This window comes from Parasteatoda tepidariorum, chromosome 1, assembly GCF_982258835.1.
Source record: "Parasteatoda tepidariorum strain Cologne lab strain chromosome 1, Ptep-v5.0, whole genome shotgun sequence".
Taxonomy (NCBI): Eukaryota; Metazoa; Arthropoda; class Arachnida; order Araneae; family Theridiidae; genus Parasteatoda; species Parasteatoda tepidariorum.
The window spans coordinates 24,577,664-24,591,374 of NC_141755.1; positions in this window are offsets into that span (position 1 = coordinate 24,577,664).

The window sequence follows — 13,711 nt, forward strand, 5'->3', positions numbered from 1 at the left end:
CTTGCTATTTTTTAAAGAATGAACAATCAACGTTTTAAAACCGATTAAAGTAGAGAAAACGTTTTAAAAAATAACTTATTTTACTAAACGGCTTAGGCCGACTTGGCTGTGTAGGGGTCAGGGAACTGGCCTCGCATCCAGGGCCGTTTTATCCATTAGGCACTGTAGGCAACTGCCTAGGGGCCCCGCCACGTTCAGGGGCCCTGTGCTACAGAGAAAAAAATTGACAATGTTTCTTAAACAGTAAAAATTTAATTCGAAATTTCAATGACGATTGTCTTGCTCTGTACATTACATCGACGCTATTTTAGTACATTTCTGAACGCATTCCAAATTGGATATTAATATTATGGTAGTTAGTTCATATATAACGCAGTAATATAATCGCAAGCAATTTTATCGCAGTAATTTTAACGCCGACTAATCAGATGACTATACAGCAGGAGCAGCTTTTTTAACACAACACAATTGAAAAACGCGCAAAATTCTACGTTGTGAATGCACACTTACTGTTCTGGTACCTACCATAGGTATGTATATTCTATGGCCAAGCTACCAAAGAGTATGTAAAAATAAGGTTGGCAGTACTGGTTCGTTCGTCGCATGACTGGGGAATTCCCCGATCCGCTAAATACATACGTTGTATTGTGTCATAGACAACATTTTTGAAACATTTTTAATGTAATCGTTGAATTTTCACTTCGTGCAATTGAATTCTCACTTCGGCTGAACGTTTCCTTAAATTTCTTCTCATACAGAGCCACAAAGGGGAAGAACTAGCCACCGAGAATTGAAATTAATTAAAAACTGTCTTCGTTCAACTATGTCTCAAAACCGTTTAAATTCATTGGCCTTAATGGCAATTGAAAATGATGTATTGGAAAAGGTTAACTTTCAGGATGTCTTGAACGATTTTGTAACAAAAAAAGTTAGAAGAGTTAATATTTAAGCTTATTGTATGATTTTTTTTAAATGCATATATTAATTACTTATATTCTTTTCATTTGATTCAATATTTTTATTGAATAATGTGATAATATACTATATATAATATACTGTGATATATAATAATTAGGAAGTTAGAAGACGGTAGGGGAGGGGGCCCGAGACGAGCCTAGGGGCCGCGACATGCATAAGCCGGCCTTGCTCGCATCAGACAGGTTCTGGGTTCGAATCCCGGATAAGGAATGGATGTTCTTTCATTCTCCGTACTGTCTGTCCTTACTGTGGGAGCAACGTTGGCCCACCTAATATGGTGTCCCTGGGAGATTTGTCAAGAAATCTGCCTTTTAGATGCCTGAATTGTTGAATGTCAACAGAGGTGGGTATTAAAAAAATGAAAATTCAAATGAAAATTTTGTTTCTCTTAGTAGGAAAGGCACGAACTTTGTTTTATACAACTTTAATTTTTCTTTACGCATTTTGAATAATTTTTTTAATGGCATTCCCACTATTTTTTCAGAATAACGGTTGTTTTTCAGAGGAATATATATATGTATATATATATATACAGGGTGTCTCAGTTAAGCGTTTCAGAACTTCTAAGAGGGGTAGGGGGCATCCTGACGACTCGAAATCATATAGCAATGTGGGGTCGGAAATGCTTTCCTAAAGCGGTGACGTACACAGAAGCAGCATAAAGAAAAGAGACCGTAAGTGAAAAATCGCTTTAATAATACATTGAAAAAATTATATGGCCTCCTCGGTCACCCGACCTATCATGTCTTGATTTCTAGAGTCATATGAAAACACCGGTTTATGACTCCCCTGTTGATAATGCTAGTTGCAAGAATCGCAGTAACTGCCTGCGAGATATGCCTGGAGTATTGCAGAATGTTCGAATGTCCACGCGCCGGAGATGTGAGGTGTACATTGTAGCCGGTGGCAGAAACATCGAACACTTACTTTGGCCCATGTACCATATAATTTTTTCAATGTATTATTATAGCGATTTTTCACTTACGGTCTCTTTTCTTTATGCTGCTCCTGTGTACGTCACCGCTTCAGGAAAGCATTTCCGACCCCACATTGCTATATGATTTCGAGTCGTCAAGATGCCCCCTACCCCTCTTAGAAGTTCTGAAACGCTTAACTGAGACACCCTGTATATATATATATATATATATATATATATATATATATATATATATATATATATATATATATATATATATATATATATATATATATATATATATCCAGGAGTCCACAGGAATATAACAATTTCTTCGTTCAATATATCAATTTTGTACGAAAAACCGATTCTGCGTTATCCGATTTATTTGGTTATGGATATATCCAAAATAACCAAATAAATAATTGATATAATTAGTTGTTATTAGATTATAATTATTGGATATCATAATACATAATTTGGAAAAATCAGTGTAGGCATAATAGGGTATGGAAAATACTAGGCAAATGTGTACTGGAAATGGAAAACGCAGTGATTCCAGTTAAACCGATTACTATTTAAATTTTTTGGTACATGGTACATTTTGTACATTTTTTGGCTCATTGGTACATGAATTTTAATTCAACTTATTAAATAATTTAAGCTTTAAATAAGAACTGAAAAACTTATGAACTCTAAATTAAAAAAATTTAAATTTTGGCATATCAAATATATATATATATATATATATATATATATATATAGATAGATAGATAGATAGATAGATAGATATATTTTAACATAATTTAAAAAAAAAAAAATTAAAATTTTAAAATAAATGTTAAATTAAGACAGTTAATCTTTAAATGCTTAATTAAAAGTATGCAGATAATTTACATGCAATAAATTAATAATTTTTTAGTTTGAAATGATTTGCGTAGAATTTAAACTGAAACAAATAATGCAATTAATTTAAATTTCAAAAAATGTAATCAGTGTTAGTTTTTAAAAATAATTTTAATTATAAAAGTCTTATAAATTAAAATTTCTAAAAATATAAAAATGTTTTGCAACTTCTTGTAAAAATCGTATTTAAAAGTTTGTATTTAAAAAATATTAATCATTCAAATATAAATATTTTCCATTGAAAAACACTAACGCACGTGTTTATGAATCTTACTGCAAGGTGCTGCCATCTAAATCTTTATAAAAGTATTTATTAATCACTGCATTTTATAGTTACAAGCATCGTTGATAGAGGGCAGCATCAAAAATTGAGTTTTTGGGGCTGATAAATTTGAAAATATTTTTCCTAGATTTAAAAGCTAATGTTTGCTTCGGATTGATAATAATTTAAATTTAGTAAGGCTTAGTGTGTTCAATAAACTGACTTGCGTATTAGTGATGCCCTATTATCGTCTTTAAGATTATTATTCAATCTTCAGAAAAACTCCTCCAAAATGCATTTCGCGTATGTATCGAGAAAGCGTTCAGAAATACATGATTCACATTTTTATTTCATTTGTAATGAAATTAAATTTTTAAAATAACAAATATCCCGATTCCATATCAATTTTTACCTTTCATCTTTAATATTAATAAATGAAAAATTTATCAAATTAAACATCAGTAGATATAGATACGTTTTTGATAGGAATTAATGCAGCTACTAAGAATTTAATTATTTTGATTTTTTAATATTTAAGAATGAAGGTGATAATTTTAGTTACAATAATTTCATGCTAATTTTATATAAAATTTTTTTTTACTGAAATCTATATTTCTATCATTGTTGTCGGTACGTTTTAACTGGATCACGTGGAAGGATTCAGTTTTCACACATTAATTTCCATATTTCTTTGGTTGTCCTCAGCATAAAATTAATGAAAGTCATAAAATCATCCTTTTCTTGTAATTTTTTTGCATCCCAAATGTAAAGGTAACTTGTAATATTTATTTTCCTTATTTTACTTTGCTATTGTTACGTTTTTGATTTTAATTAATTTCTAAATTAAGAGTTTAAATTTAAAAGAATTGTCTCTTTCTTGCAACGTAATTTTACGATATTACCTTATTTCGTTCAATAAGAAGAGAGGATTAAATTATTCGAGTCGGTGTCTACACTTATTAACCATTTTGCAATTATTAGTTTTTGTGTAAATTGCATTGCTATAATAAAATACCTTTAAAGATAAGCTTTATGCACAGTTTGATGCATGCAAAAATTGTATTTGATATATTAATCTGTTTGATAAGCGAAAATATTAATTTTCGAATGTGAACTCATCAAATTTGTTTTAACACTGTACCCTTAATTTTGAAGACATTGCTTATTATTCTAATAAAATGTAATGTAATAATTTGCACTTGAGATATGTTTATAATATAAAATGACTATGTTTTTGTAAATTAGGTGCATGCAGAGCGGAAGAAAAAAAATCTCGAGGTTGAAGTTGGAAAAAAATGACATCCTTTTTCGTTTAGCCTGATTTATTAAGAAAAAATTATACTACTATCAGAGCTGAATGCAAGAAAAAAAGCTGGTAGTAAAACCATTTCATCATTTTCATTTATAGCCTATTTTCGTCAGGATTAAAATATGCTATTCTGAATTATAAATTATTTATCATTATTTACTTTTCTTCGTTTAAGTCTTGTTTATTTGCAATAACTGTTAAAAATCTTGGTTGTCAAGGATATGTCGATTTCCCCGAAAATAAGCTACAATGAAATGATTTTCTTAACAATTTTTTCTATTATCTGCCTTGATATATATGAACTTCAGGCCCTGACAACTACTTAAAAAGTATCGAACTTTTTTCGGAATATTTTCAATTGGAGGTTTATTTGATTATTAGATTATTATTATCAATTTGTACACTTTATTTGAAAAATGTTTCGATCATTTTTGAAAATGTTATAAATGATTATGAAAAATCTCTTTTTGCGTGAAACTATGTCTGAAAAAGCAATTTGTCATAAATTTTTGCAAAGAAATAGGTTTAAAAAAAAAGGAGAAAACGCTGAACGTAAAAATAACATTAAAAACCTAAAAATTTCTTCTACTTACCTGATTAAACAATTGAGACATTTTTTTTTAGATTTATATTTTTTCGCTACCATTCCTCACAATTTTAGGATGAAAATTCCAAATCCGAAGCAAAGGTAAGTAAGTACTCTTGTGTGTCTAATTTCGAAGTTTAAAACAAATATTTACTTAATTAATTACTATATCAAGTTTACAAAAGTGTATTTCCAGAACACGAAAGTGCATTACTACATTTTTTATTTCCATTACGCATTGTATTTATTTTTTTTACTTATGCGAACTTATTCCTCGTTTACAGATTTTTTCGTTTACAGATTGTGGACTAGACTGGGAAGTCGAGTCCACAATCTGTAAACGAAATAAATTTATTCTACACCTGAGTTTCAAATCAAAATAGTTCTTTAAAAGGAAAAGAAACGGAGTAAATGCGTTTATTTCGTTTCAATTTTTTTTAAATGCTGGTTTTGTTTATAACAACAGCTCACTTTTACGTTAACTTCATTTGCTATTGTGAATCAATTTATTTTTTATTTATAACTGGCATTGAACAGCCAATGCAACAATTCTGAGTTTATGACTATTAATGCTCAACTCCAGTGTCTTGTAATTTTGAACCCAACCCAGAAGACAAGGGTACTCTTGTATCAAGCACAGGGACAAAATAGCCTTCAGGAGGGACCTTTGATTAAACTATACCGCATTTGCGTTACATGGAGAGGAAGGCCACGAAAACCTTTCTCGGTTAACCCGACGGTGACGCGACCACTGAGGATATTTTACGTCAGCACTGTAGTCGGTATTAGCCTGGAACAGAATCCGTACCAACCAGCCACAGCTGGGATTCGAACCTGGGACCTCATTGGGCAATTAATGCTCTATCCTCTGAACCACAGCGGCTCACTCTTGTGAATTGTCGTTATAATGGAATTTTACTATATTTTTCAATAGTTCTGCTCTGAAATTTTTTTTAAAATGTACACAAAGAAAACGAGCTTTTTCTCTATTACAGAAATACGCTCTTTATTTTTATAGAGTTGTTAAAAAACATTATGATAATAAATAATCACCAACTTATCTCATACACCGAAATAAAATCAAATATCAATTAATATTTACATAAAAACCTTTTGAATGAATCATTAATGTTTAAAGAGCAATTTTAATTCATTTTTATGTCCTTTTATTGCAAATTAATTTTATACTTTCCTCTCATAAAATAAAATTAGTCATTTTTCTTTATTATTCGCCATTTCGCTTTAAAATAAGCGTCTTGTCACTTATTTACATTCCTTATCGTCTATGCAGCGGAACAAATTACCGCGAGGCTCTAAGAAGCCTGGCTTCAAAAATTAGTTGAATCACGTTTAGGAATTGAGTATTGTTAAGTTTTTTATAGTTTGAGTTGACTAATCACGCTATTAAATTTATTTTTACGACAGTCTAATTTTAAATTTCATTACCGTATTACGCATTTCCTTTAAGGAAAACGTTTTTATACTTGAATATTTTTCTTTACTGGCAAATGATAACGTTTTCATATTATTCATAGGTGTTTTGAATTTATTCAGTGTAATTTTACTTTCCGTACGCTTTTCAGCAATTGAATTATCACTGATTTTTAAATAATATTTACATAATTCTGAAAATAAGAACATTTGTTTTAGATTTCGTTTTTAAAATAAGCTTTTTATTTTTTTAATTGATTTATTTTTGTTTCGGAATAAAATTTATTTTTCCTTTCAAATCGAATTCTAGACAATACAGAATCTTCTGTAGAATCTTCTTCTACAGAAATAAATATTATTTTAATAAAAAAATACAAAAAAAGTTTATGTGAATCTAAAATTTAGTAAAGCTTCCTAAAAATGACAACTTGTTTAAAATTTTTATTTTTTAGGCTGTATTCAAGAACTGGGTTTCTTATGAGTTCTTTAATTCCAAAATAATGTAATAGAAATAAAAAAAACCTAATTTACATTTTTCGGAATTAAAAAAGAATTACTCAAAATTGCAATAGTGTAATATTTTAATACTGTTTCAAAAAATTTTTTTAGAAGCTAATTGTATGGAAATCTTCAGAACTATTAGAAGCGTGAGAATTACGTTTAAATTTTTACGCTTCCAATTGTTCTGAATTGTTTTAAATTTTTCATATATTTTCCAAAGTTATGATTATATATTTAGCATTAATGTCAAAACTGCAGTATTCGCATTTGTAATTAGTCAGATACTAATTAGTGGTTTCATTATATCAAACTAACTTTTATACTGGTACTTAACTTTTATATATATTTTATTAAAATAATGGAATTTCTTTGTTCAATCAATTCGAGTATATTAGTTTAGTAACCACACAAATGTATTTAGAATTTTTAATAGAAATTCATTAATAATTATGAATGAAAAAATTATAATTAAAGAAATTTCATTAAGTAAATATAATTTTAAAAAAATTCAGTTATAACAGACAAACAGAAAATATCCTGATTTTAGAAACCTTTATATTGAAACGCATAACTAATGAAGCAATACATATTGTATTCTAAAAATATTGCCTTCATTTTAATAGGAATTCAGAAATATTAGTTTATCAAAAGTGAACTGCTTTCATAATTTAAATAAAGGAAAAGTGAATTCTTTTTTGTAACATCTGGTAAAACAAATAAATTTTTCAAATATATTTTAGTTATATACAGCAGTATCATTTAATACTATCTTACCCATGTATTACGTGTTACACATTCTATGTTCTGACTTTAAATTTCTTTTTCAAGTATAATTGGTTTTTTTCCTTTTTTCAAATCCTGATAATCGCTTATTTCATTATATGATTAACATATTAACAAAATGTTTTACACAATTAAGATAACTTTGTATTACATAAACAAAATGTCATCCATTTTGTTTATTGAAAAATATCCTTTTCTTAGGAAATAAAAACAAAAACTTGAATGAGAAGCCACCACGGGGATGAGTATGGTGAGTAGTGAAGGATTTTGAAATAAAAAACGTCCTTTTTGATATTTTTATCCATAAAAATGCACACAGAATTTACAAAACATATTCAATGCAAAAATTATTTCTATAAGTTATAATAGAAACCATTTTTTTCAAACATAAGTTGATTCAATCCTTCAACAATATTAACTGCATAAAAATGGATTTTTGCTTTCTATTAATTTCCAAAATTCAAGATAATTTGGGTGACTGTTTGATTTTGGATGACTGTTCAAGATTACATATTTGAATGACTGGTAAAATAAGCTCTATGCGTTTATTTTCCTGCTTAGTTTGGAGCAATAAATCAATAATTTCGATTTGATTAAGAAAGTATTATTTACTTCTTTCAAAAAAATGGAAATTCTTATAAATTTCTTGAAGGTGGCATTATTATTTTAATATTTTTATTATTTCATTAATTAAGGCTTGGTATGTCCCAAAAATATATGGAAGCACCTTTATTTTCATTACTTGTACCGCCGGTACAAGTAAAAAGTACGTACATTTACTAGTACTTCGTTACTTTTTAAATTTAGTACTTTTACTTGTACTTTCGTTACTTTTTTAGGGAAAAAGTACAAGTATTTGTAACGGAAATGTCGAATGAAATCTTTACTTTTTACGAATTATAACTTTCAAAATTAAAAATAATTAAATAAATAACAACAATTTTGCAAAAACATTAAAGAACATAAGAATATTATTCAATAAAATTTTAGGTTACTTTGAATTTTCGATTTCCTAGAAATGTACTTCTAAATCGTTACTTTTTTTGTTTAGTACTTGTACTTTTACTTGTACTTTTTACTCGTTACTTTTTAAAATAAGAACTTTTTACTCGTTACTTTTTTTAAAAATTCTTGTATTTTTACTCGTTACTTTTTAAAAGTAACGTTGCTATATATTGTCCCAAATAGAACTCGATGTGGTTCGCGTACTCTGGTTTGTGATTAGGACATGATTTGGAATACCCTCTAAATAATGCAAATTACTGAGGGTTTAAAATTCAATCATCAGGTTATAAATTATTTATGGTGTTCTCTTTACATAAAGAGAGACAATCAAAACTTCCCAAATGATTCCTTTAATCATTTATTCTTTCATGATATTTCCAGCAGCTATTGGCAATAGTTTATTTGAAGTATACGCTTGCAAGAAGTTAGGTATGTGTTTCTTTTACTTCGTAATTTTTGTCAGCTCTTATGTTTAAAAATTTATTACCAGATGCAAAACTATTTGATAAAAAAAACTCATATAAAAACAGCACCTACAAAAACTACGGAAACGCTTAAGGTTAAATGAAAATAAACTTAATGAATGCAATATCAGTCAAACAATAATTTTAATTAAAAATGTTGCTTATTTTTTTCGCCTACACAATGAAATTCCGTCTTTTATTTTTTGCTCCCAAAGGCAAATTTCGAATCGAAAAAAAAACCCTGATCACGTTTCGAATCAAAAGCAGTAATGAAAAGGTAGAGCGGAAATTATCAGTTCCTTTGTCTGAATATAGAAGGTGAAAATCGCTATTGAATGTATTTATTTATCGCCAACAGCTGAAACTTACTCTGTTTCAATAAGAAAATAAGAAATATAATAAGAAAAGGGTCTGCTTTGAGAAAGTAGGTCTTGATATCAACTAATAATTGGTACCATAGATGAAATCTCTGACTGGTTGCCAGATTTGGCTGAAAAATTTTATCAGTAAGGATTAAAAATGAGATGCAAATAAACGATTTAGTTAAACTAATGGGAAAATAATTGTAGTATGTGCAGATAATAGTTTTATTTGCCTTCAATGATGCAGTAAGATTGTAGCTTTTCCTATTTGTTTTGATGCAAATAATATTTTATCAATAAATAAAATTAGTGTGATCAATAGCTTTTATTCTAAGAGCGCTAAAGGTTTAAATTGTGTACCCTTCCTTCAAATATAACCACTATTTAAAAGTTAGGACCATAGTCATTATGTTAAAATTTAAATTTAAAAAAAAAACGATTTTCAGACATAAAGCTTCTTTAACATTTATTGAATTTCTAAGTAAATAAAAAAAATATATATCTCTACATTGAAAAATAGAAAATTATCTCCCGTAAGAGCTGTGTAGATTCAGGAGCCGTAGATCCGACTCATTATTAATTTGCAATACACAATTGAATGTCACTTCGGGATATTATATCCGTACTAAGTTCTGCCTTTTTCAATTTAGGTATCTTTAATACAAAAAATATGAAAATGAGATTTAAATGCTGGGGAGCAATATTACACGAACAATATTTGCGATAAAATATTATTTATAGGTATACAATAAATTACTAAAAAATATCCTACATTCTTTTGAATTAATTCTCATTATTAAAATTAATGTATGATAAGATTTAAAGCGCACTTAATCTTAATTAATTTTCTTCAATACTTAAAAATTAATGTAATTTCTAAGGAAAATATATATTGTACTATTGTATTGAAAAAATCTACAGGGCCCAAAGAAAACAGATTACGCTGTGATTGAATTCTCCTGTTTTAAGTTCTAGGACTTATCCTTAATGTTTCTAAGGTAACAGTGTTATTTTAAATAATGGAATCACGCTCACAATAATAGATGCTTAAATTTCGCGAATTTTTTTTTTTGACGAAATCATTTCTTAGGATATGTTCCGAGCAAAAATGTCATCGTTTCTTCATGGAGTTGAATTTCATCGAAATTAAAAAAATATTTCTTAATTCTATTCCCTCCCCCTCCAATAAAATAAACTCCTATTGTATATAATTTTTCTAATTCCACTTCACTTTCCTTATCACTTTGTCGTGGACACTAAACTTGTGGATTAATGACACCCAAACAACATAAGACCGACTGACAGAACACAGAGATTTATTATACCCTTTCCTGAATCGGGATCTGGACCCGGGATCTCTCTGTTACGAAGCCAACTCCTTGACCACTATACAAGCTGATTTTCTTTATCGTCACTTTATTTTCGATCGTCTAGCCTTATTTCTAGTTAACAATCTCACACATTGCACTATGATGAGATTCCATATTTGAGGAGACATTTTCGTCCTATATTTGAGAGTTCGAGTTTCGTCACAAATCACGTGATTTCGGGACGGAATGATTCTCATAACTAACGAAATACAGCTCAAGGATTGCTGAATCCTCAAATGTGAGAGTTTCACTTCGGAGAATACCGACACAAAAATGTTCGTTCTTTTATTAAACGCTCTTTTTATTCTCAAAATAAGGAGGGGGTTGCATCCGTATTCAAGAAAATGATAAGTTATAAAAGTTTAGCTGGAATAGCGATTGAAAGATAAGACTCCTGCCCTAACACTGGAAATGTTTGAGCAAAACAAAATATTTTTATTGCGTTTCTAAAACTCATAGTATTGTTGCTTCAGGAAATCTCCCAGAGCTTTTAATTTACAGATCGATAGGTGGCTTACAATTACAATACTTTACAATTTAATTACTCCAAGTAATTTGAAAATCAAATATATCCCTTATTTGCTGCAATAGTGGCACAACTCAAGAAAGGAAGATTTGAAATAAGTGGGTTTAAAGTTTTCATTGCGAAGCAAAATGCACAGGAAATGCTTTAGTTTGCTTAAACGATGATTATCTTCAAGTTGAATTATGAGTTGTGCTAGTATTGCTGCTGAAAAGAATGTGTATTTTTATATTTACACCTGTTCTTAGTAGAAAACGCGTGTTTGTTGAGTTGTGCCACTATTGCAGCCCATGAGCGATATATCGTTTATTATGAGCTATAACTAAAAATAAAATCAAAGATCCCTTTTTAATAGATTACTCTAAAGTAAATTACTTACTGCAATAAAAAAGGAGCATTTGACCTTGGCGTAAAGTAACTCATTAAGTAATGTTTTCTTAGTAAAATTATATTATATCCCCCTTCTTGCTCATTATCATTCGTCAATCCTCAGAATCGCTTGCTCCGTTCATTTCAGCTCGCTTTATTTCCTCATTTTCTCTATCCTCAATTTAAAATATTTTACATAACTAAAAATATTCAAAATAAATGTATAACTACAGGCATGTGTTGTTTAGATACCAAAAAGCAAAATTCAATTCCAAAAAGTGTTGCTTTATTTCTTTTTTATTTATTTATTCTTTTGATTTTTTTCCCAGCATTAAATAAGTTTAAATTATTTAAACGCAACCTACAAGATAATAGAATCAAAAATTAACCTAAAAAAAAAGTTCATGGATAAAATGAAATCAAAATCGGAAAATTTTACAAGTTAAATTTTTAATTTTTACCGGGTAGTGAGTTAGCTAAACTTTCAAAATCGACTTGAAAGAGGCTAAAATTTTAAATTACAATTATATATTTTTAAACATTTGAATCGTAAGTAAATAAATTTAAAATTAATTCCTTGCAAATGAATGGATGTTCATGATTTATTAGGCACATTCAATTTTTATCTCTAAAAATTCCTTCTTTTGCATCCGTCATTTTGAATATTGAAATTCTAACTATATATTCTTAAAATAGCGATCTCAGAAACCTTTATATTGATAGACTTTGCAAAAACATAATTGAAATAACAGGTTCAGTCAGTTTTTTTTTGGAACTCCGATTACAGTTCGTAGGCACTATACTTTTCGCAAAGCATTATACTTTTACTACAGTTAGATTTCCCTTTATGTTGAAAAATTCGAAATTCGTCATTTCCTATCACATATAGCCGAATAATTGCATATCGTTTAATTATTCGATCGCAATATAATTAGAAATTTATAATTAGAAATTAAAACAATTAAAAATTAGAAATTTATAATCAGAAATTAAAACAATTAAAAATTAGAAATTTATAATAGAAATATAATTAGAAAGAGATATAATAAGAAAAATGTTATTAGAAATTTGTAATTAGAAATTTAGACAAAGTTTTACAGACATAAGAGTATGTAGCTGAAAAAAATCCTACATTCCTTTGTTAATAGTTTTAGTCAAGTTAAATTGCGATATTCAATAAAAAAAATCTTCACCTTTGACATGTTGTTGTTGTTTCTAATGCCATTTGCCACACTAGCAAGCCTGCTTGGTGAAGCCAAGCAAATTTAAGGCAGAGGGTGTGTTACTTGTTTTTTATTTCAGTGGAGCCATCGATGGCCAAGAATTCGTCTTCAGCTACACACACGTCGCACCCACTTATAGGGCGGACCCATTCATGCATCCATTAATTTATCCACAGATCGAAATTTTTGACCTGAATCAGATAACGATCGATCTCCAATCCAGTACCCCCAGAGGTATTGATTTGTTATGGGAACATGGAGGACTTTGCGACTCGACAGATTTAACGTGCATCAGACACCATTTACTAAACGAAGAGTCTTCGGCCGGCGGGGTTCGAACCCACAAACTCTCGGACATGGACCCACCGCCCTACCTACCAGGCTATCCCGGCCCTCAACTATGACATAAAATTACTCATTTAGGAGTGGGTAAGTAACATGACATAATATTACGTAACTTAGCATTTTTTATGTGATATAAGTATGAAAATTGAATTAAGCAAATGTTAAATTAACCAAGAAAATGTTAAAGATGCGCATGTCAGCACAAACAGTACTTCATCAGGGAACAAACTGCTATGCTAAGATACTGAAGATCTTTCTGTAGTCAGTGGTTAAACCAAAAATTTACTGTGCCTCGAGGCCCCATAATGGTAAACAAAATGAGAATGTAATACAATACCTCAAAATAAATTTGAATATCCAGAGAAACAAGTAGTTTAA